The sequence below is a fragment of the Archocentrus centrarchus genome, chromosome 14 (assembly GCF_007364275.1).
Source record: "Archocentrus centrarchus isolate MPI-CPG fArcCen1 chromosome 14, fArcCen1, whole genome shotgun sequence".
Classification (NCBI taxonomy): domain Eukaryota; kingdom Metazoa; phylum Chordata; class Actinopteri; order Cichliformes; family Cichlidae; genus Archocentrus; species Archocentrus centrarchus.
The window spans coordinates 33,200,553-33,224,740 of record NC_044359.1 but is presented as its reverse complement, the minus strand read 5'-3'; the positions used below and the strand labels follow the sequence as shown (position 1 = coordinate 33,224,740).

The 24,188-nt window shown below is 39.7% G+C and overlaps 1 protein-coding gene across 1 annotated transcript in view; it reads left to right on the top strand.

The window, feature by feature from the left end:
* The first annotated feature begins 475 nt into the window (after positions 1–475).
* b3gat1b (beta-1,3-glucuronyltransferase 1 (glucuronosyltransferase P) b) overlaps positions 476–24,188 on the top strand; it is a 63,143-nt gene continuing 39,430 nt past the window's right edge. Inside the window, exon 1 of the mRNA XM_030745772.1 lies at positions 476–544. The gene's annotated coding sequence lies outside the window, so the exon portion shown is untranslated. The remainder of the gene's footprint in view (positions 545–24,188) is intronic.

The following is a 24,188-nucleotide window of genomic DNA, read 5'->3' as shown; positions in this document are numbered from 1 at the left end:
GCCCTCAAAAGCAGAGATTCTCCTTCAATTCCATATAAATACTCTCTCACAGATGGCTTGCTTCAAGTCATGTCTGCCTCTCACTTACGTACACCTTCTTGCTGGAATAAGACAATTACTAATATTCGTAATTACTGCAAGACAAGAGGAAGCGGAGCAGTTGCTCTAAGGGGACAGGGAGGGAATAAAAAGGTGAATAAGAGGGGAGAAAGAGTGACAGAAAGAGGAAGCGCAACGGGAGGAGAGTCGACTAGAGGGAGGGAGGGCTGATAATGCCAAATAAGCTGCCCTCTCTTCTTCCACATCTCAGTCTGTGAGCACTGGAGCACGGCGTGAGCTCTGGCAGTGCACTCCCGACATGTACACCTGTAAGCTCTATTCATTCATTCAGGGATGCAGCGTTCGGGTATGAATGGCAGCGACTGCAGCAAAGAGTGTTTGAAATCTGTCTTGATGAGATCGTTTGAGCTCGGAGGCAGAAGCAGCGCAGGAGAAGGTGGCAAGCAGAGAAGTGGATGCTGAGCAGCTCCAGTCTGCAATTAAGGTTTGAACCCTTTTTTTTTTTGTTCTCCTTTGAGTTGTCACTCTTTTCAAACGTGCAGGCTCAACAGACAGGACACGCTTTTTGGACATTTGCAGAAGGTTTTTCATGCTGTGTTAGCGCATGTTGATCTATAGAATAAAGCTGCAACAGAGGTAATTTTGACAAATCCTCAGGGGTCTGCCTGGCTCAACTACACAGAACTTTCGTTCTGGTAAAAGTAATTTACAGGAGACTATTAGGGACCACAGGTGTGTCAGATTGGAGTTAATGGGATCTTTGTTTCATAGTTTCTTTACTGATCATCAAATCTGTTTTGATCCTGGAATAAAAAGAGTGATACAAAATTATTCATGTTCCATGATACAGGCTGTCATCTTTGACTGTGCAGTACTGCTGATACGTAAGTCGGTTAATTAGACTTTGGAAGATATTCAAGCAGTCTTTGCTGCCAACTTGTCTGGAACAACATTTCTTTCTCAAAATACTGACACTAATGAATATGCAGTTTAACACATAAACATCTTTAACTTTTTTGCAAAGCCTTGCAGTATTTTAGATCTACTGTGATAAAACTTGATTGTCCCTCAGCAGCAACTGTGTCTTAAGAAAAAGCAATAAACAGAAATGAAGAAAACTACACAGAAAAATGTAAATCAAACTGAAAATATATCAAAATGCATTCATGTATTAAAAGTCAGTGTTTTATGATTTAGTATTTCTCAGGTTTGAAATTTTTTATTTTGCAACATTAATGTTGATTTGGATGACAGCTGGGATAGCGGAAAGCGGAAGAAGATGGATGGATGGATGGATGGATGGATGGATGGATGTTTTTGGTTTTCCAAGTTTAATGAAGACTATGGCTTTAATAGTTATAAGTCTCAGCACTGCCACCATTCATTAAATGAGTGAGTAGATTGTTTTTTACTACACGAGGAAATTTGTCTGTGTAAAAAATTTAACCTGTGTTGCCGTCACCTTAGCCTTAGCTTCAACAGTGCATCATTATCTTTATTGTTATTTGTAGCTGGGTTCTCAGATTTACTTTGGGATTTGTGCTTCACCTCCTGGCCTGCTGATGAACAAATTGCTCACAAATTTGTCTTGTTGAAATATCTTCATCTGGAATTAAGATCTGCCTGGAAATTCAGCGGAATGACATTTCACTGGAGCGTTTGAAATCCTTAAGAACTATTTTGATTCTGCACCAATTTGTGTTAGATCTGTATCAAAAGCATCCAAGCAGAAATGCGGGTAGCTCAGAAGGATAGGCCATTCAGAGAAAATCATTACCCTTTGAACCACTATTGGAGGCTTGGTCTTTTTTTTTTTCTTTTTTTTTCGGCATACTACTCTATTGATGTACATTACAAAAAAGTGCCTTTGAGTCAGATTGTTTTTGCTCACTTGAAAGCTGGTTCAGATCAGAGGCAAATTCTCACACGAAGTAGAGGGAATACTGCATGAGCAGATCAATACACAGAGCAGTTCCTCGCCAAACCAGCACTATCATCCCATGAAGCAGGATGTTGACTCCTCTGAAGTTCACTCTGAGCTGTACTCTCTCATGCCAGATGCACTGTAAAAGAAGTGTAGACAACAGCAACAGTGTGCTAACTGTGGGAGTGTATTGTGTGTACTGACTAAGAACCTAAGAAGACTAAAAATGGATGTGAAAATACAGTTGGGTCCATAACTTTTTTGTAATTTTGTCTCTCTAAACCACCACAGTGGATTTTAAATTAAACGATCACAAAGTTTATGTTTGAGCTCAGAGACAGAAGAAAAATCCTTCTGAACATCTAACAACTCAGGAGCACTCTGAAGGAGGTCGCCATATCATTGTCAAGGCCTCCAATCAATCGATGCATTAATGAAGGGAAACACAGAGGGTTTACGACAAGGTGCAGAGTGTGAGTGGCTTCACTCAAGAACAGGAAGGCCAGATTAGATTGCTATCCAAAAGAGCATGCACAGTTTTGGAAAAAAAAAAATTCTTCAAACAGGTGAAAGCAAGATAAACTTGTGCCAGATGATGGGAAGAGAAAAGTATGGAGAAGGAGAGAAACAAATCGTGGTCCGAAGCATACCATATCATCTGTCAAACATAATGGAGGCAGTATTATGGCGTAGGCATGTATGGCTGCCAGTAGAACTGGGTCAGAGAAGTAGCAGGATCCTTTTACCGGTGGTGTGCCGAGCTATTTTCAGATGAGTGCTACTGTTCTGTTAAGTTATGTTTATTTTTAGCCCAATCATTTCCTCGAGAGGCTTTGCATTTTCCAGGCCATCATTATTGCCTGGTTAAATAAAGGTTACATTAACTCACTGCACCATCTTGTGGAAAAGAAAATGGTATTACAACAAAGTACAGCGACCCTTGTTCAAATTGAGCTGATATCTGCGTAACAGCATACAAAGGTGTTTGGACATAAAGTCCGTTGCTTCTTTGTTTACTTAATTCTGGAAGGTTTTATTTTTAAACACAGAAATTTGGAGTGTGTACCTATAACACCACCTTTCAAAAACAAATTTTAAAGTTATTGTCTCAACTCCATCATATACCTTTGAGTATAACCAAATGTTTTCAAAATGGGGCTCCCCCATAGTTCTCCTTGTAAAATATGCACCCAATAAACCACAACTGAAACCCATTGTGAACACTTCCAGGTGCGAATTTGTAATTCCCACTTACTGTGTCAAAATATTAGTCCTTGAGATTGAATTTAATTTTAGAGAAGAAGTTGCAGGGAGTCAAATCTCAAGCTTCAAGAGCGTTTTATTGTCATGTGCACAGTAAACAGTCAATTACACTGAACAATGAAATTCTTATTTTGCATTTCTTCTGCTCAATAACAAAAATAATAAATATGAAAATATATATAATCTAAAAAGAAAAGCAGAAAAAAAAGTAAAAATAAAATAAATAAATAATAATAAAGGAACTATACAAAATAGATAAATTATATACGTCAGGTAGACCGACTAGAGGAAGATGCAGCCAATGAAGTGTTTGTGTAATATACAACAGTGTAAACAGTCTGCATAAAGTGCAATTAGCAGTCCAAAAATCAAAGCAGCAGCACTGTGTACGAGCGTGTCAGTCCTCATGTCGGAGGTGGCAGTTCACAAGTCGAATGGCCTGTGCAAAAAAAGCTGTTCCTCATTCTGGTGGTTCTTGATTTCACGCTCCGATTACACACTCGTTTGTGGAGTAATGTGAGTGTTGAGTTTTAATTGTAATAAGAGCACAACAGCGCATGCCACAGTTAATGTCATTTTCACTAAATATTTTCCCTTTAGGGATGTTACAGTACAGCTTGATGTTGACAGTATGAGCCTGGGGTATAAGTTACTGCGAACGACCATGTGACGTCCAAAACAAAAATTCACTGGCTGTTCTCTAAAAAATGTCTCTTTGGTCTTTGAGTCATAGCTGGAGACCCATAACTAAAGAAGATGCTGGCCAAATTTAAGTCAGATGCAGTTTTTTCTTTTTATAGGCAGTCTTTTTGATATGCTAACGTTAACGTTGCTAACGCCAAGTGAGAAAGTAGTGGGCATATTGTTTAAAAGAGAATGAATCTGGCTTGGCTTTTTACTCTTCTACAACTGCTGAAAGACAGGATGGATACAAAGGACACTGGAGGGCAAATGAGCTGGCTTTCTGGCAAGTGGTTAAATTAGTTAGCTTGCATAAGTGCCATGTTTTACTGATATGACAAATACAACATTCCTAAAAAGGTAACTAACAGTCAGCCTACACAAATAACTTTGTGTCGTGAAAAAAAAAAAAAAAACTATTTGAATACATTTTTGTCCAAAACATTTCCGGTGGCATTAAGCTAGGGAGGAGGAGCTGAGTTTGAATATTGTGATTACAAACTGTAACCGCCAATTCCTGCATTGCATACCTAGTGTTAGGATAGAGTACGGTTGAGGTTCAAGTAAAGACATATTGAGGGGTGAGATAGCCTTAACTTCCTCCAGAATGATGCAGTGCCAACCTAATTTCCTGGCAGTACAAACACGAATGAGTGTGGAGACAGTGTTAGGAAGTGGGCCAAATCCACCTTAAAATAAAAAATAAATTAGTTCTAACGGTGACCAGCAGAAAACCATCACACACTGGAAATAGGGTTCACAAGAATTTATTCTCTTCAAAGCATGTTATTGGGCTGGAAATACAATTCTGGCCTGCAGTCCAGGGCCCAAGGACACCACAGTAATAAACGTTATGTTAGTGGGGAGCGAGGTTCCACATGAGATCCTGGGAATGCAACTCTCAATCTCTTGCTCTCCTGGTCCTAGGTGCTTTCATCAGGCTGGCCATCTCCTAACTGCACAGTGGGCTTTTCCTCCTAAGACTCCCTTAGCACACAGGTTCCCACCGGCAGTTCCCAGTCCAGTCCTTTGTTAAAAACTCCACATACACCTTGATAACACCTACTTCACACAAAAAACAAAAGCATGCAAAACTTGAAACAGAAAATAATCCTAACCGTGCGTTTGGTAGGAGAGCCACTATGCCACAACAGCAGCCAGAAAACTTTGTAATTCAATTGAATGCCTTTCATGTTAGGACAGGATTATTCAATCATCCAATTCTTCATTTCTCTTGCATGACACTCAGATTTGTGCAGCATTCTCCACCTGTACTGAAACTAAAGTGTTCAGCCTGACTGTGACTCACTCTCACTAAATGCCAAGAAGATACAGATGCAGAATGTCCAACTGCTGATTCACGATGAGCTGTCTCAAAATGGGCCTTCTGAGACAGCAACAACACAGTGGTTGGAGACAGGAAGAGTCCTCGGATACATAGCTTGCAACTGAAGTTGTGAGGTCTTGTCTGCTAGATAAAACACAACATTTTAGTCTAGGTTGCACAAATGGCATTGTAGTTTCTGATAGATTTTGTAAAGCGTGTGCTAAATCAGTTGGCTAGTATTTGTAACGTTCACAAGACTAATAACTCAAGCAGAAAGCACAATGTTTGGCACATTTTTTATTGAGAACTGCTGATTGGCTCATCATTGGTTCTATCATCACACATATTCTGGCTGATGATTCTAATTAAAAGTGTTAAAACAGAGCAGCACCGTGTACATTTTCACACATCCAAATAAAACATAGGCACATAACATACTGTAAGTGTAACAGTATGAGATTTGCGTGTTTGCCAAAGTCTACTTCAAACACTCTGCAGTTTCCATCCCCTATAACTACAGGGTAATCTTTTCTGTAGAACTCAGACTTGATGAAATGTATCATCTCTAAAGGAATTTGCTGTATAGGAATAGAACAAAATTACACAAGTCAAGTGAGACTACATACATGTAGCCAGTGCTGCTGGGGATATCACAAAAAGAAAAACAGTTAGGGGGTGGTGGAAAGTTATTGGCACAGACATTCAGGTATTCTCCTCCTTATTGGGGTTGCATATCTAGTGATCCCCTTCACAACCAACACCGTTGTGCTAAAATACTATTAAGTGGAATACTTTTAAATAAGTGTCCTTCTCTCATGGTCCTGGGTCCTTATGAAGCAGCGCTTTTTGGTTGTGCTTAGTTTTGAATTGTGTTTACCTTTTCTGTGCTTCTTTTGTTGTGTTATTGGTTATGTTTTGATCTCTAGTTTCCCTGTGTTCCCCGGTGTGCTGTGTCTAGTCTGCGTTTTTGTTTCTTTGTCTGACTTCCTGTTTTATTTTGATAGTTTTCTTGTCCCTGGTTGTTGTGTTTTCTTTTGCTTCATATTGTCTCATCTCAATAATCATGTCCAGCTGTGATCCCCACCCATTACTTATTTCCTGATTGTCTCTCTGTGTATTTAAGTCCTGAGTTTTCCCTGCTTCTTGTCACATCCTCATCATTGTCTAGGTCGTCATTGCTCCCATCAGTGTTGAGGTCGCTGTTAGTTCCTGCTGTGTGCTTTCGGTTCTGGATTTATGTTTTTACTTTAGTTCATGTCAAGTTAAGTCACGTTAAGTCAAGTCACGTTGGTTTTGGAGTTGGATTTCTTTCTTTGTACTCAGTAAATAAAGCCTAAGTTAAAATTAAGCTTTTTGCCTTGAGTGTTCTGCATTGAAGTCTTCAGCCTGCCTGCCACAGCAGTACATGACACCTTCTCTCTCTGCATAGCTATACAGATGATACCTAGTTTTATTTAACCATAAAGCCAGATGACATAAATCAATTGGTTAAGCTATGGGTGTGTCTTAAAAAATAAGAAGCCTGGATGTTATTATGTTTGGCCCTAAGAATCTCAAAAATATTGTGACTAACTGTATAATTACACTGGATGGCATTAACTTGGCCTCCAATAACACTGTGAGGAACCCAGGAGTCATTTTTGACCAGGATATGTCCTTCGACGTGCCACTCTACTGTGGAATTAGCTCCCATTCTGGATTCAGGAGAATGCCCACTCTAATTTTAAAGTTACAGTGTGTAAAATCTCACCACTAGATATCAGTAGATTTCAGATTGCAGTCAAATGAATTCTGTTTTCTTGCCCCTTCCAATTCATATCTAGTGAGTGTAGGCTGTCAGTGGACAAATGTCAACACCTCAGCTGTCAATATATGTCCATGTCTATTTACTCTGGAGGAGGCTTTAAAACTTTGTGAATGGAGTATGATATGAGACAATGAAGCTCACTTCTGTCTGATGACAGTAATACTGAGGTGAGCTGTTGATGATATCCTGAACTTTTCGGTCAGTAAGCACTGCTGTTGTTGCCACTGTTAGCTGAAACCGGCCTTGAAATGGATCGAACATTGTTGGACTCTGACAGCAAATAAACTCTCGTAAATGTAATCAAACTGTTTATCAGAGTGTGATTTTTTTTTTTTTTTTTAGCATTTTTGGCCACAGCGGCTTTTATGGGCAGTGGAGAGAGACAGGAAATGGGGGAAAGCTACAGGGGAGGACACGCAGCGACGGGCCGGGACTCAAACCCGTGCCACCCACACCGCAACGCGGCATATGTATGTGGTCGCCGGCTTCACCACTAAGCCACCCCGGCGCCCCTCAATGTGATTTTTAAGACAAAACCAGCTGTTGTTTTGTAGTTGGCTCATTAACAGCTGTCCAGAGAAAGTGGGTCCATGTCTAATCTACTGACAATAGACAATTGAGACAATATTGGGAATAAATAACCATTTTTATGCATGTTTATGCTTTCTTTTTTATGTGTTAGAGCCCCAACTTCAGTTTGGGAGATGAGGCTTGAGGTGAGGAGGAACACGATTCCATTTTATCCATATGGGGTTGCACTGTCTCTTTCCTTTGCATTCTCCCTTTTTTGGTGCAGGGGACCCCTTCTCAGATGTTAAAACATGTATGATACTTCATATGTTGAGTCGGAAAGTGCAGATACAAATAAAAAATTTGCCTCTAAGGTTGTTAAATACCCACAAGATAGGAAGATGAAGTCCAGACCACAATGAAATATTCCACAGTCAGCTGTAAGTGGGATTATAACAAAGCAAAAATGATTGGGAATGTCAGCAACTCAGTCACAAAATGGTAGGCCACATAAAATCACAGAGTGGGGTCAGCCGATGCTGAGGGTCATAGTGCACAGATGTCACCAACTTTCTGCAGAGTCAGTCACCACAGACCTCCAAACTTCGTGTGGCCTTCAGATTAGAGCAAGAACAGTGTGTAGAGAGCTTCATGGCGTGGGTTTCTATGGCCAAACAGCTGTATCCAACTCTTACATCACCAAGCACAATAGAAAGTATCAGATGCAGTGATGTAAAAGCACGAAGTGTAGAGCAGTGTAGTGACAAATGATGCTTCTCCATCTGGTAATCTGATGGATGAGTCTGGGTTTGGTGGTTGCCAGGGGAACGGTACTTGTCTGACTGCATTGTGCCAAGTGTAAAGTTTGGTGGAGGGGGGGGTTATGGTGTGGGGGTGTTTTTCAGGAGTTGGGCTCAGCCCCTTAGTTCCAGTGAAAGGAACTCTTAATGATTCAGCATACCAAGCCATCTGGGACAATTTCATGCTCCCAACTTTGTGGGAACAGTTTAGGGATGGCCCCTTCCTGTTCCAACATGACTGCACACCAGTGCACAAAGCAGGTCCATAAAGACATGGATGAGCCAGTTTGGTGTGGAAGAACTTGACTGGCCTGCACAGAGTCCTGATTTCAACCTGATAGAACACCTTTGGGATCAATTAGAGCGGAGACTGTGAGCCAGGCCTTCACATCCAACATCAGTGTCTGACTTCACAAATGTGTTTCTGGAAGAACGGTCAAAAATTCCCATAAACACTCCTAAACCTTGTGGAAAGCCTTCCCAGAAGAGTTGAAACTGCTACAGTATAGGTGCAACCCCATGGATCAAGAATGGGATGTTACTCAAGTTCATATTTGTGTGAAGGCAGACAAGCAAATATTTTTGGCAGTATAGTGCATGTACTACCCACCCCACCTCTCCCAACAGGTTCTTTTTTCTTTTTTTCCTACTCAGGTCATATCAGGTCATAATGACAATAAAGTTGAATCTATCCATCCATCCATCCATTCACTTCCGCTTATCCTGGTCAGGGTCGCGGGGGGGCTGGAGCCTATCCCAGCTGTCATAGGGCGAGAGGCAGGGTACACCCTGAACAGGTCGCCAGCCTGTCACAGGGCCAACACAGAGAGACGAACAACCTTTCACACTCACATTCACACCTAAGGGCAATTTAGATTAGCCAATTAACCTAACCCCAGTAAGGGGTTAGGTTAAAGTTGAATCTAATCTAATCTAAAATAATTTCAGCTGCTATTCATTATGTTATTATGATAAATCATGATAAGGTCTTATTAGTTAGTTTCCTCAAAGCATTAGTACCCCTAAATACAGAGCTGCTAGCAACATTTTCAGGCACCCAAATTTCCCCACATTCATTGGCCAATAAGGATACAATGTCTTCTTGTCACGGAGGGGGCTGTGTGCTGGGAAGGGATGGACCCAAATGCAGGACGCATGAACTGGAGCTTTACTCAAAAACAGCTTTATTGCTGAAGGCTCTCAAATCGTGAACAAACAAAGCTCGAAAAAGCAACAAAATCTCAACCAAGGCTGAAAACACAAAACAAGCCTGGGAGAACAAGGGGGAAACTAAACTGGGAGACACACAGCTAGGGGGTTACACTGATGATAACAATGACGACGCCGCAACAATGAGTCAAACAACACTGACACCTTAAATACCTTGGGGGAAAATAAAGGAAAGGGAAATAGGTGAGAACACAGGTGACAACATAACACTAATGAACAGGGGAAGGCAAAACAGAACACTATACACAGAGACTAGAACACTATCAAAATAAAACAGGAAGTCGAACAAAGGTACAGAGATGCAGAACTTACACTGAACAACCAGGAAACACAAGGAACTAGAAAATCAAACAATCAAACCCCACAACAAAAGAAAAACCCCAGAACAGACAAATTAAAACCAAACCAAAAACACACAGGGTCCAACGGACCCCGGACCATGACGGTCCTTATAAATTATTAAACATGAAACAAACTATAAACAGATGCTGCAGTTTGTTGTCTGTTATTGTGATAATGTACAAAATACTGTGTTGTACTATAACGTGCTACAAAAAAATAATTCTGCATTTCCAAAAAACAATGTATGTGTAATTTTTTTGTCTATTGTGCCTATTTGCCAAACAAGTACATGTTCCACATCCAGCTGAACTTAAAGGAGCTCCAGCCTGAGTGGGATAAACCCCCCTCCTTCACTATCAGTGGGCTGGAGCTTGAGAGTACAGGAAGAGAAAGAGCAGCAGTGTGTCCTTCTTCACCCAAATGAGGCATTCTGACTACTTAAAACTTTTAAAGTTTCCCACCCCCCCAGGACAAACAGTCTCAACAACAGAGAAACTAGTGAACAAGTTAATGTATGCATGTTGTGCATCTGTGTGTTTTTGTAATCAGGATGAGTGGCATGGATAAAATGGTTGCATATAATGGAAGCTGCTGCGGTTGTGTGTTCATTTACTCAAGGCCATGCATACATTTCCTTCTTGATTGAAGGCTGATTGTATATATGCTTTGATTGTTTTGAGTATTTTTACTTGCACTGAAAACTAAAATCGCCCCTGTGTGGGGTGGGAGACAAACGTCCATTCAGTGAAATGTGAGTGAATGCTAAGTTATTTAAATTTAATAGGATGGCTGTGCAGACATGAATAATACATTTTTCCTATAGTTTGACTTTTCCAGTTGATTTCAATTCTGCATTTAAATCTGTGCCTCATGTTGATCACACCAGTCTTTTTTAAAGGTCAGGGCAGCATTGATTTTTAAATTGAACACTATCTGCATTGATCTCCTGTTAGTGAATATTACCAGTTATCTTTCAGATGTACAGACAAGGATATTCTGATGTCACTTCAAGGCAACTCAGTAGCTGCTACATTAGCTAAAACTCCTTGCAGAGACTTGTTGTTTCTCACTTTGATCATAAGAATAATTGGATTATCTAATTACATGCCTGGCAGAATATTACACTCCATGTATACACTGAGTTTTGATGGAACTGATTGTCATTTGCCTCTGGCTATTGATTTGAATTCCGTTATAATAATGGTCACATAAGCATCTTAAAATAATTACTACTTCATTATGGTCATATTAAGTGAACTGATACTGCGATAAGACATGAATTTTGATGAATGGTGATTGCCTCAGGGAAAACAAGCGGATAACTATTTACTCCATCAACAAATTCAGTATGCAAAACAGCAGGAAAATGGGAATATTAACTGAAGGAACAGCTTGATCAAATTATTCTCTGGCTCCAACTAGATGCCATAATCGGATTAGTGTGCCCAAAACCAAAGTGAATGAGAGTACGTGTTCACAACAGTTGCCAATTTTAAACAGATTTTTGACAGTATAATCAAAACTTTTTAATTTGGAACAAAGTCTTGTTGTTTTATCTGGTTTGACAGTGAATGTGACTCTTGAGATTTTAAGATTGTTTTTCACTCTTCATCTCCTTATTGTTCATGTCAGCGGGCCAGCCTGATTTTCCCAGCCAGCACAAGAAGACTGTTCAGTGTTCTCTACAGAAAGGAAATGAAAACAGACAACAATCTAAATCCACGTTTCATTTCAAATTACTGTATGAATCTTTGAACAGCTGCATTTTATTAAGCCTGTATGTTGATGGTGCCACATTACGCAAGAGTGAGAGAACATGCTATAAAGGTACGGCAGGCTAGCTTTTTCTTCCTGTGTTCTCAGTTAATTTTAAGTCTGAGGTATGACAACTATGCTGGCATCATATTTTTGGTACATGTTATTTTAAATACCAATTATTACCATGGCTTTGTGGGAGTTTCACAACAAAGTACAACGTACAATGGTACATGGTGTACGGGACAAATGTATAGGACATTAGTAGACAAAATAAGCTTGATTGGCAAGTAGAGTTGGAGTTTTTGGCTTGTTGTTTGTATCAAGTTCCAATTGAAGCAAATAGCTGGCAGTACATTACTGCATGAGGAGGCTGGTTGTATGCATGATTAGATACAGTAACTGTGACACGTTCCATTTTCAAATAGTGGACAGAAACTGAATAGTAAGAGCTGCCAAGGCTTGTAATCTCTAATGTTAAAGTGAGATAGAGCTAAATACATTTACAGGCTAATGCTTCTAAACCGCTCTGTAGGATTTAGCTAAAGTTTCATGCTATTGTTCAAGAAGTATTTTTAGTCGTGTAGTTGTATTGCTGTAGTTATAGTGTGATATTTAAACAAGGTTTGAGCCTTTTATTTAAACTCAACAATCTTTTTCTAACTTACATGCTTTTGTTTTCTAAACCTAACCACACATGAAAGTCTGCATCCTGTTTAGCAGCAACAATATGCTCATTGCTTTGGAATTCATGTTTTTATTCCTAAAATATAAATAATGTGTTGTTTCTTCTCCCAAAAATGATCACTGTTCCAGAAACCAAATACACAATGTGGACAAAAGTACTGTTCCACCTACACATTACACCTACAGGAGCTGCTCATCCATGGAAACCATGCCATGAAGTTCTCTGTGCACCGTTTTTGTGCAGATGTTAATGCCAGAGGAGGTTTGGAGCTCTGCAGTTACTGAGTCAGCAGCGTTGGTGAATTTTACACACCTCAACACTCAGTGACCCCTCCTCTGTACACTTCATGTGGTCTCCCACTTTGTGGCTGAGTTGCTGTGGTTCCTAAGTGCTTCCCCTTTGCAATTACACCACTTACAGCTGCTGGTGGAAGAAATTTCACAAACTGATTTGTTGCAATGGTGGTATTCCATTACAGTACCAAATTCAGTGAGTTCTTTAGAACAGCCCATTCTTTCATAAATGTTTACAAAGCCTTGGTGCTTGATTTCACACATCTGTGGCAATGGTACTGAAAACATGTGAATTCACAGATTAAGAGGTGTGACCCAATATTTGTGTCCATATAGTTTATATTTTCTTATACTAGTCTCAAATTGTTACCATTATGAGCTGCAATATACATGTCTGGTGCTCATCAGTTGTCATTATAGGGTATGTGGCCCCAGAGGTATTGTTTTTAAGATAAGCTGATCCTTGTTGCAAATGCAAACTGTGCTGAAAGTGGGAACATTTTGCCTGTCTGAGCTGTGAAATACACTGTTGGCACAGCACTATCTGGTTCTCATTAACACTTTCACTGAAATGTTAGACTTCGCACTGTCTGTACTTGTAAACATCTTCACAGTAGAAAGCTGTAATTACATACACCCACATATTAAATTATTAAACTCTCACTTGCTACACTTTTTTAATAACTCATATATGCTAAAGAAATTTTTCTTATAAAACTATTTCTCAGGTTTTAAATATCTCATGCCCACCTTGCCAAACCCATATATTCCACCCGCTGATGTGAAATTCACTTTAGTAATTGTAGTTACCTGTCACTGCTGAGTCTACAATGACATGCTGATAAAAAATTAAACCAGGATAGAGTATTCCTGCTGACAAATGCAGACAAGCTGTTCTTCTGCAGATTGATCACGTGTGGAGGTGAGATGTACAGGGTGTGCCTCATCTATGAGATATAATCATGAAAGTCAGACTGAAGACAGCACAGAAGGCATTTGGCTCGTCCATGTAGGCGGCTGCAAATTTCAGTCCAGTTTAAAGGTGTTGATTTTGGAGCGGGGGCTTCTTTCCTGGTCAGCACCCTCTCGGTCCATGGTGATAAAACTGGCTTCACTATGGACTAGTTTTGTAGTACTCGAGATCGGTCTTGGTCTCGAGACCGGTCTCGAGACCGCTTTTTGATGGTCTCGGTCTTGTCATGGGCTCGACTGCATTTGATCTCGGTCTTGGGCTCGGACATTGCGGACTCAGGATTTTATTTCAAGACCACAGCTCTAAATTGCCAGAATATTGTCCAATTTATTTGTTAAAATCTGTGCTTTTATTGGATGCAAATTGTACTGATTCAAATCCAACAAAGATTGCGCTCCTCCGCCCTCTCCCAGGAGCGCAGCGCCACAGACTCTGCCACGACTAGGTCGCTGCTATTATCGCTGCTTACGCCTGTATCATTTCACCGCAGTTGGCAATCTACCACAGAGCACGGACAGTTTCATTCACAATGTGTACGTTTGATCTCACTATGGTCATGCGTGTGCTGCATAAATCGAAATAACAACCGGCATGAAGACGAGGAGAAGTAAGAGGGAAAATGAAGATCAAAGGAAAGTTTCAGGCTTCCTACTCAACAAAAAAATCCCAGCATGAAAGGTAAATACTAACCTTCATGTATTTTCATACACAAACTGAAAATTTAATGCAAATTTTAGGGCTGCAGTAATTCTTGAAGTAACTCAATTCAATTATTAAAAATCTTTAACACAAATTTGTTGATTTGATGTTTCGTTTCAACTCAGGTGTCTCCATGTAAGCAGAGCATTTCCTCCACATTAATTCTCCATTGCTGCAACTGATTTCCATCATAGCCCCCCAGTTTTTCAACAAAAACACAGCAGCACCAGTTTTACGCGCAGTCTGTCTGAACACACGCAGCAAGCGCAAAAAGGCAGAACCGTTAATGAGACAGTGAGCTCAGGTGGAGCGAAAGGAGTTCCTGTTCCTGTAACCACCTTAAAACTTTTACTGGGAAACAGCTGGAGGTCCTTCATCAACCACCTGATCAGCAACATGAAGAACAGAGAACTTTGTAGCTGTTCCATCCACCCTGTTTGTTTCACATAGAGAAACATCTGCAGTACGGAAGTTAAAATATGCTGATGAATTGTTAAAATGAAATATTATTTCTTATCCAATACTTGATTAATTGACAGAGTAATCAATTGAATACTTGATTACTAAAATAATTGATAGTTGCAGCCCTACTTGTATTCAGAAAGCCATAGTCAAACATTAGTTTTCAGCGCCTATGGAGCTATGAGAGGCCTTCAAGAATTAAAAAACTACAGTTCCCAGCAAGATGATGTCACTTCCTATTGTTGCAATAAAAACGTGATAGTTTATGTTCACAACATGGTGGCTGATATTCAAATGTAGGAAATGCTTTTAGCAGCTGAGGAATCTGGATTATGTTTTTATTGTGTATGGTTTTTTTATGTGATTTCTGCAAACACATTAGTGGAAGGAAACGGCACTCTGGGACACATTAAATGCTTGATATATAAATATAACTTTTCTGGATTATATGCAAAAATTATCACTCTATCGATCAGTCCTGATTTAGAGTTCTTCATTGATCCTTTGTACATAAATGAAAATCCTCTCTGAACCAAACCTGACATACACCTCGAGAAATGTAACTACACGTCCAAAAAAACTGATTACTGCCTAGGCTTCAGAGGTGCTTTCCAGTTACATCTTAAGCCCAATCACTCAGTTAACAAGTGGGAGCAGCGTTTAGCGTATAGCATTAGCTTACTTATTAGCATTAGCGTTAGCGCTGGGGTGAGAAATATTTCTTGCTAGAACCCTGAAGTTACCATTGCCACCACCAATGTTAATGGCAGAGAAGTAAGTAAGTTGTTTCTCCACCACTAGTACATTGAGCTAGTGGTGGGCAGATCGATAATATCGATACCAACGTTGGTATTGGTATTGATCAATATCAGTGTAATGAGATCGATACTTTGGCTTCAGTTCTCTCTTGTATGCAGTGCTGCGGTTTCATCAAAGATGCAGGCTGACTGTCTAAGTGTCGCTCCTGTCACAGCACAGAGCACTTTGCTCCTCCCCTCCCCACAGTGTTTTGACGTTATACTGTCATGTGACACATAACATATTTTATTTGGGGAAAAAAAGGAATTTGCTATGAAACATTTAAACCAAATTTAAATTTAAATTTGTACAACTTGTTTATTTAAGAAAAAAAAGTTTGCATTTGTTCTTGAGTGATGATTTTGTACACTTCATTTATGAAAAAAAAAATTCAGACATCAATGTATGGGGAAAATTGTTTTGTTAATTTTCTATTGTTTCAGAACAATAACTTTTATTTTGATAAAGTATTTTCTACTTACATATAAACTTTGCCCAATTCTATCCTGGGTTTTAACTAATTAATGATCCAAAGGAAAAAAATTTCAAACCAGTTTAACTTCATGAAAATTCTTCATAATTATTAAAAAAGTATCAGTATTGGTGATAATGGCCCTGTGTTTACTTGGCATCGGATCGATACCAAATCTTGAAGTATCGCACACAACTACATTGAGCAGCATACACGAGGAGTGATTGACAGTGCTAAGACCCTCCTCCTGGCTCTGATTGGTTGTTTTTAACTGGGAGCGGTTCAGGGAGGAGGTGGAGGAGCTCCATTTTTTTTCGCAGATTATCAGTCTCATACTGTCGTGACAGTTTTAATTGAAAAAAACAGATTTTTTATTAAAATAGCTTTAATCTGCAGCTTTGATTTGTATAAGATTAAAGGCTTTAGTTCTTACTGTCGATGATTGTTTGCTATTTTTTCAGTTTTACACATTTAGCTATGTGGTTTTGAAATAGCACCCATTTTTACAAGGATTGTTGTTGGTTTAAAAGCAACATAACTTCATGTATTGTTTATGAAACACAGAGAAAAGTTAAGACTATTGTGATGAACTATGAATAATTGTTTTACATTCTGTGTTAAATGATGGAAGTCACCCAGGAGTATTAAATAAAGATGGTTATATTTATTTGAGCTGTGAGTGTTTAATATCTAGGTGCTTTTATGGGAATCGGATCTTTCAGATTAATTTGAGAAGTGATTTTGATCATGTTTCACATTTTATTGTGTCATGTAGTTTCAGGCACTGGTCTTGGTCTTGTCCCGGTCTCGCCCTCCCTCGGTCTCGGGCTCAACTCGTCTTGGACCCTAAAAGTCTTGGTCTTGTCTCGGTCTCGATACACTCTGGTCTTGGTCTTGTCTTGGTCTTGGGTTAGGTGGTCTTGACTACAACACTGCTATGGACAGTGACACTGGTGTTCCAGCAGTTTCCTGTTCATGGCAGGCTTGTGTCTTGGTTGTTCCTGAATATCCCAGAGGTGGCAAAAGTACAGAAATTCTTTATTTAAGTAGAAGTACAGATACTTGAGTTAAAAAGTACTTAGACAAAAGTTGAAGTACTGAATTAACTTCTTTTCACAAGTAAAAGTAAAAAAGTACAGGGTCTAAGATGTAAGTAAGAAAATAAAAGGTAACTTTTTGAAGGATGTTTCCACCAGCTATTTCTGTGCAAAGCTAACGGAACCTTGTGCTATATAACACAATAATAAAATAATAATAGAACTTAGGAATGAAAACTTTTTTGGACTTTGCCTCCACACCTAAACAGAAAGATGAGTACAGACAGGGGTTACAGTGGAATTCAGCAGGTGGGGATTGGTGTACTGGCTCAGCGTGGGGAAAAGAATCCAAACTCACAATAATTTCTATTATGAGCTCCAGTAAATTTTTTTTTTGTGTGCAGGCTGTGATCAACTGATCTGTGCTGCTGCTTCTACTGCTGCTGCTGGACTTTATGGATTTGCACAACTGAATTAAACAAGATGTAAACAGACAAGTTATTAACTCCCTGCACTTAAAGTATACTGTTTATATTGTCTTTATACTGACACTATCCAATCAGTATAAAGGTTGAATTCAGTGAATGAATCTAAACATCATCAGCTTAAATTCAGATTCATCTCTGCTCCTCTTGATGTAACCAAACTCTGACCATGAACATCACAGCCACTGTGCAATTCAATTCAGTTCAATTCAATTTTATTTATATTAGCACCTCAAGGTGCTTTATATTGTAAAAAAAAAAAAAAGACCCTATAATAATGTGCATGACTCTAACACAGAGCTTTACTGTAAACTCACACAGCAAACTAATCTAAAATGAAGACACGTTGCATTTAAAATGACCTGCCACTTAATAAACTTTACTCCCTTTATGCTCACTCCTCTTCAGTAGTGCTAGCTAGATGCTGAAGTACTGTGACCACAAATTACGGACATCTGCAACAAAAATGTTGTTCCAGATCATTCTGGCCCACTTTAAGCCCTCAGTACAGTGCTATAAATGATGCATAAATTATATGGATTTTCCTCTTTCATCTCTTTGTATGTCATAAGCCCTGGTGATGGATACATCAGTAGGATTGCCTTTTGTGTGTTCTTGTTCCATCCATTTAGGCTTAAATCAGTTAGATCTTTGAAGGCGCAGTAATTTAAAAGAAAAATTTCCCTCAAAATAGCAAGCTGGTTTTTTTCTTAATGTAAAGAGTTGAAAGTAGAAATATTTGTGTAAAAATGTAGGGAGTAAAATTTAAAAAATAGTAAAATTAAAAAATAAATACTAAGTAAAGTACAGATACCTGAAAATTCTATTTATGTATAGTAACAAAGTATTTGTACTTTGTTACTTTCCACCTCTGCAATATCCTAATTTCCTTTCATCTGAGGGTGGAAATTTGGGTCTTTATCCAGACCTTGGCAAAGTGGAAATACATCCAGATAACTTGTACTTATATTCAGTTGTTTGAACTGATGATCTTGGAATCACCAACTATATAGAAATGGCTCCATCAAACTTCCAAAAGCCTCGACCTCCACCCTATTGAAAATTTGTGAACTATAATTAAAATTCAATTCAGTTTTATTTATATTGTGCCAAGTCACAACATCAGCCACCTCAAGGCACTTTATATTATAAGGTAAAGAAAAAAGTACCGTAATACAGAGAAAACCCCAGCAATCAGATGACTCCTCATGAGCAAGCACTTAGAGACAGTGGGAAGGAAAAACTCTGTTTTAACAGGAAGAAACTTCTGGCAGAACCAGGCTCAGGAAGGGGCAGTCATCTGCCATGACCTGTTGGGGGTAAAGGGAGAGAGACAGGACAAAAGACACTGTTTAAAGTTGGGTCTATTCCAGGAAACCCACCAATTAGATTCTGCCAAAAAGAGTGGTCAGATATCCAGAAGCATAAGCTTGTTGAGGCTACCAAAAGCATCTGATTGAGGTGCAACTCATGAAGGGACATTTAACCAAATATTTGTGGGGATGCATGTATACTTTTGACCTTGCATGGATTAGAGAAAATCCAAAACAAATTCAAACTTGTACACCCAATTCCTAATGATGTGGGGCCAGACAAAGAGCAATCCAGACAATGCTTATGACAGAAAGACTAAGGGAACAGTTTACCCTGCCCAGGATAGGATTACCGGGGCCCCACCCTGGAGACAGGCCTGGGGAGGGTGCTCGAGGGAGAGCGTCTGGTGACTGGGCCTTAGCCCATGGGACCTGGCTGAACCCAAAGATCAGGCATGGGCGCACCTTCCTGTAGGCCCACAACTCGCCAGAGGTGTCGCAGGGAGTGGGTGCAATATGTGTCAGGCAGCGAACCAATCCCCGACTATCAAGGTATGGAACATTACCTCTCTGGTGGGGAAGGAGCCTGAGCTAGTGCTTGAGAGATGCTGGCTAGACATGGTCAGGCTCACCACAAGGCACAGCCTGGGCTCTGGAACCATTCTCCTGGAGATGGGCTTAGCTTTGTTCCAGTCTGGAGTTGCCCTTGGTGAGCAGCGGTGAGCTGGGGTGGGTGTCCTTGTATCCCCACGACTTGCTACCTGTATATTGGAGTTTCACTGATGAACAAGAGGGCCGCGCCTTCAGGTCAGTGAACGCGTCTTGACTGTTTTTTGTGTTTATGCACCAAATCAGAGTACCCTCAGAGTACCCTGCCTTGTTGGCATTGCTGGGTGGGGTGCTTGAGGGTGCTCCATCCAGTGACTCCATCATCCTACTGGGACAATGACAGTGAGACTGAGAGGGGTGTGACTGAGAGGAACACCCCTAATCTGAACCCAAGTGGTGTTCTGTTATTGAACTTCTGTGCAAATCATAGTTTGTCCACAATGAACACCATGTTCAAACACATGGACAGGGAGTGACTGATTCTATAATTGTATCAGCAAATCTGCAGCTGTATGTTCTGGGCACTCAGGTGAATGGAGGAACTGAGCTTTCAACTGATCACCACCTGGTGGTGAGTTGGATCAGGTGGTGGAGGAGGATACTGGACAGACCTGATGCACCTAAACATATAGTGAGGGAACACTAGGAATGCCTGCATGAGGCACCAGTCTGTGAAATCTTCAACTTGTGATGGAAAATTTTACTTTAACTCTTATATGTTGTTCAACTATGGAGTGTGTGACCATGAAGTAACCTGTAGGTTGTATAAACTGTCCAGATGACCATTCCCTTATCTGTAACCTACACACACCCTTCCTCTCTCAGGACCCTCTTTGTTAATGGGGTCACATTCTTTAGTTTTGGTGTGCTTCTGGTTAATTTCTCTTTATGCAGGAACATGTAACTGGGAGAGGATCTCCTCTTCTTTATGGTTGGGTTAAGGAGGGGGGAGAACAGGGGGGTGTAAAAGGGTATAAGTACATTGTGTTTCTGTGTAAGATTTAGAACTCACTTACTTTCCTTTGTGTGTGTATGTGACTTTTCCTCGTACAAGTAATAAACCATGCAAAGGAATCTTGTCTCTCTCATTTGATAAATAAATTTCCATAACAAACTCCAACCTCCAGCAGAACCTCGACAGCATTCTGAGAGAGGCTGAGGACACTGAGTTTGAATGGACCATGTTCAGCTCCTCAGTTGTTGAGGCTGCTGCACGGAGCTGCGGCTGCAAGGTGGTTGGTGCCTGTCATGGTGGTGATTCTGGCAAACTGTTAGGCGACTCAGGACAGGAAAGTGGTGCTCTACTCATATGATGTATATTGCAGGTGGGGTGCTGCTGACTTCAACTAAGAATATAGTTGAGTGGTGGAAGGAACACTTTGAGGACCTCCTTAATCCCACTGACACATTTTCTGTAAAGGAAACAGAGTCTTGGGATGAAGGACGACTCACCCATCACTGGGGGTGAGGTCACTGAGGTAGTTAAACAACTCCTTGGTTGCAGGCCGCCTGAGGTGGATGAGATTCGCCCTGAGTTCCTGAAGGCTGGAGGAGGTGGCTGGGGAGAAGGAGGACTAGGTTTTTCTGCTTAGGCTGCTGCCCCTGTGACCCAGTCATGAATAAACAGAAGATGGATGGATGGATGGATGGATGGATGGATGGATGGATGGATGGATGGATGGATGGATGGATGGATGGATGGATGGATGGATGGATGGAAAGTTAAAAAAAGCATTTTTAGTTCTTAGCTAATTTTGCTAGCTTTGCTCAAATAATCAGTTTAGTGGCATTTTTACATTTATCATCCTATTAAAGATTTCAAAAGACATGCTTGAATATGAACACTTGACACTATAACATCAGTGTATAATATTGCATGTGTGGATTGTTACCTTGGTAAAGCTACAAAAATTGATGATTGAAAAGTTGAAAGGTGTAGATCTAATCATAAAGTAGTTAATAATGAGGCTTTTGAAGCAGAAACATAAAAATGAAGGGACCCGACAACCTCCCGCAACAATGAAGCTAGATTTTGTAAACATGCATAATGATGTATTATAGTCACTGCAAACCAAGATGTGTTCATGCAAATTCCAAAGCAAGTCTGAAAACAACAACTTGCAGATAAGAGATTTTGCAGTTAAAAGCTACTAATCCTAGATCATTTTCAAAGGACAAACCACATAAAAGCCTATAAGTCAGTGTTTTCATGACACATGTCAATGTTGTCACGGCCAGCTTAAGGAAATATTGATTGAATGTGAGACTAATGATTTACATTTTAATAGTGCACCAGCCCTTGTTTCTCTATTATAACACCTTTGAAATTGTATCACCGTGTCATTAATCACCCATCTGTCAAACTCTAAATGGTATTTCTCACCTCAGGGAGAAACATCACAGAACAATGTAACATTGTTTCATAGCAGGTTTGTCAAAGAATAAATATAATGATACTTTTTATAAATTCAGGTCAAAGTTATGCATAATTTCAGTGACCTTTTCCTTATTAATAAAAATACTCTACAAAAAAACTGTTCTGTCAGAAAATAGTTGCTATGCTCATTATAATAATCATGCTTATATGAACTGCTGCATAAGTTGCTGTATGAACAGAGGTGTTTATGTGGGGAGGAAACCTTGTATGAAGTTGTTTTTTGTAGAATGTACTTTCCTGAATAAGAATAAGCAGAATTGTGACAACCTCTCACTACAGTGTGTCACCCACTGATTCTTGTCTGAGTTCTCCATTTGTTTACCTTATTGTCAATAGATGTAGGGAAGTGAAAGGTTCAGCTTGTTAAAGGTCATAACAATGTATGTTTACAGAGAAGAGTATATGACTTGTTTTCCAGGAAGAAACAGAGGCCGGCTGTCTAGCAACATGCAGAGTTGGAGAAACTGTGATGAGGTGTTAGTGTCTTGTTTTTCTTCTTCCTCTTCTGTACTCCTTTCTGTGTAAAAGCGCCTTATAGAAAATTGCATGTATAAAAGTGCTCTATGAGACTTCCTCAGCGAGCGTCAGGCTGAATGTAGCTCCTCTTGCAAGCTAAGGAAACTGCCTTAACCTGAACCGAGTCTTTTGTGTCTTCCTGAGTTTAAGTAAATTTCCTGACATTTTCACTCTGTTCTGGGAAGAAGAGAAGATGGCATTGGACTGAGATTTGTTCTTTTCCAATGAGTCTGTTTATATGCGCACGTCATTTCAAATAGTTCTTCTGCTCATAATGCAGCTAATACTTTTCTGAACATCATCTTCTGCTCTCTGATAACATATGCACACATAAACACAGAGGAAGGCTTTTCCAGATGAAAATAAGGCTGACACAAACAATAAAAATCCAAACAGGTCGTCATCTGCATAAATATCTGAATAGTCTTTTTTGATGAATAAGAAATTTTGTTGATGACTGATTGGAATTATTTGATGCTGGGATACAGACACCGAAGGTGTGAAAGGTTTATGCACTTAAAATGAAACAGGATAAACAGGCCTGATATCTTTAGAATGAGGCATTTTCATATTTCAACTAGCCAATGTATAGGATAGATCATAATTCTGCATGTTGCAGATATACAGTACTGTCCAAATGTATTGAGCCATCCATCATTTCTTCATATTTTGCTTAAAAAAAAAGGACATGGAAGAATTTATTGAAACGTGCAAGCATAAATGGAAATTCAGTTAAAAAAAAAAGGCACAAACAGGGTTTGTACAATTCTAACAAGCTTGAAAGTCAATGTTTGGTATGATCATATTTATTCTTCAGCACAGCCTGAACTCTCTGAGGCAGCTTTCTTGTAATTTCTTTGAGTAGTCTTCAGGAATAGTTTTCCAGGTTTCTTTGTTCTGTTCTGTCAAGACAATCTCACACTGCTTCAATAATGTTAAGGAACAATCCATGACTAACATTGTTCCAGTCATGGATTGACATCAAGGTAAGTTTTTAGTGCATTGGAAGTGTGTTTGGACCACTGCCATGCTGAGAATGAAACCAACAGCAGTCTGTAGATAGTTGCTGTACACAGTTTTTAGTTCTGCCACTTCTTCTGTCCTCCACCTTCCTTCAGTTTCCTCAGATTTTCTCAGGGACACATTACACATAGACATGCAAACTTTTGGGTTAATAGCTTTTTTGGAATCACCTTGTTGGTGTGAAGATACTATCTTATGCCTGTTAAACTGTGATATCTTTGACTTTTTCCAAGCTTGAACTAAACAAAATGGGGGACAAAATTTGTGTGTTTTTATGACACTAAGTTTTCTGTTTTGTGTAAACACAACAATGGTTCATCACTTGAGGTAGGTGCCTTTTTTATGTTAGCAGATTCTTAAAATTGGAAGGTGGAGGCACTGTGGACTCAGCAACTTTTTCAGCAAAGCCTGATGATAATCAATGAGATTGATCTGGGCAAAGCAAAATACCTTGAAAAGAATATCTGTGGTCAGTGTTTATGGAGGTTCAATGTAAGAGCACTGTGTTCTGACACCATATGCAGAATTATTAAGGTTTTCAGCACTTCCACAGCTCTTCCATGTGATCACATTCACAGGCCACCCTTCCCAAGTTTATCAATGAGTCCCCCTGAAGCACATGTTGATCGGTTTAACCCCGACCTCTCTTTACCTGTCAGTGGTTTTAAATATTGCTGATCTCTG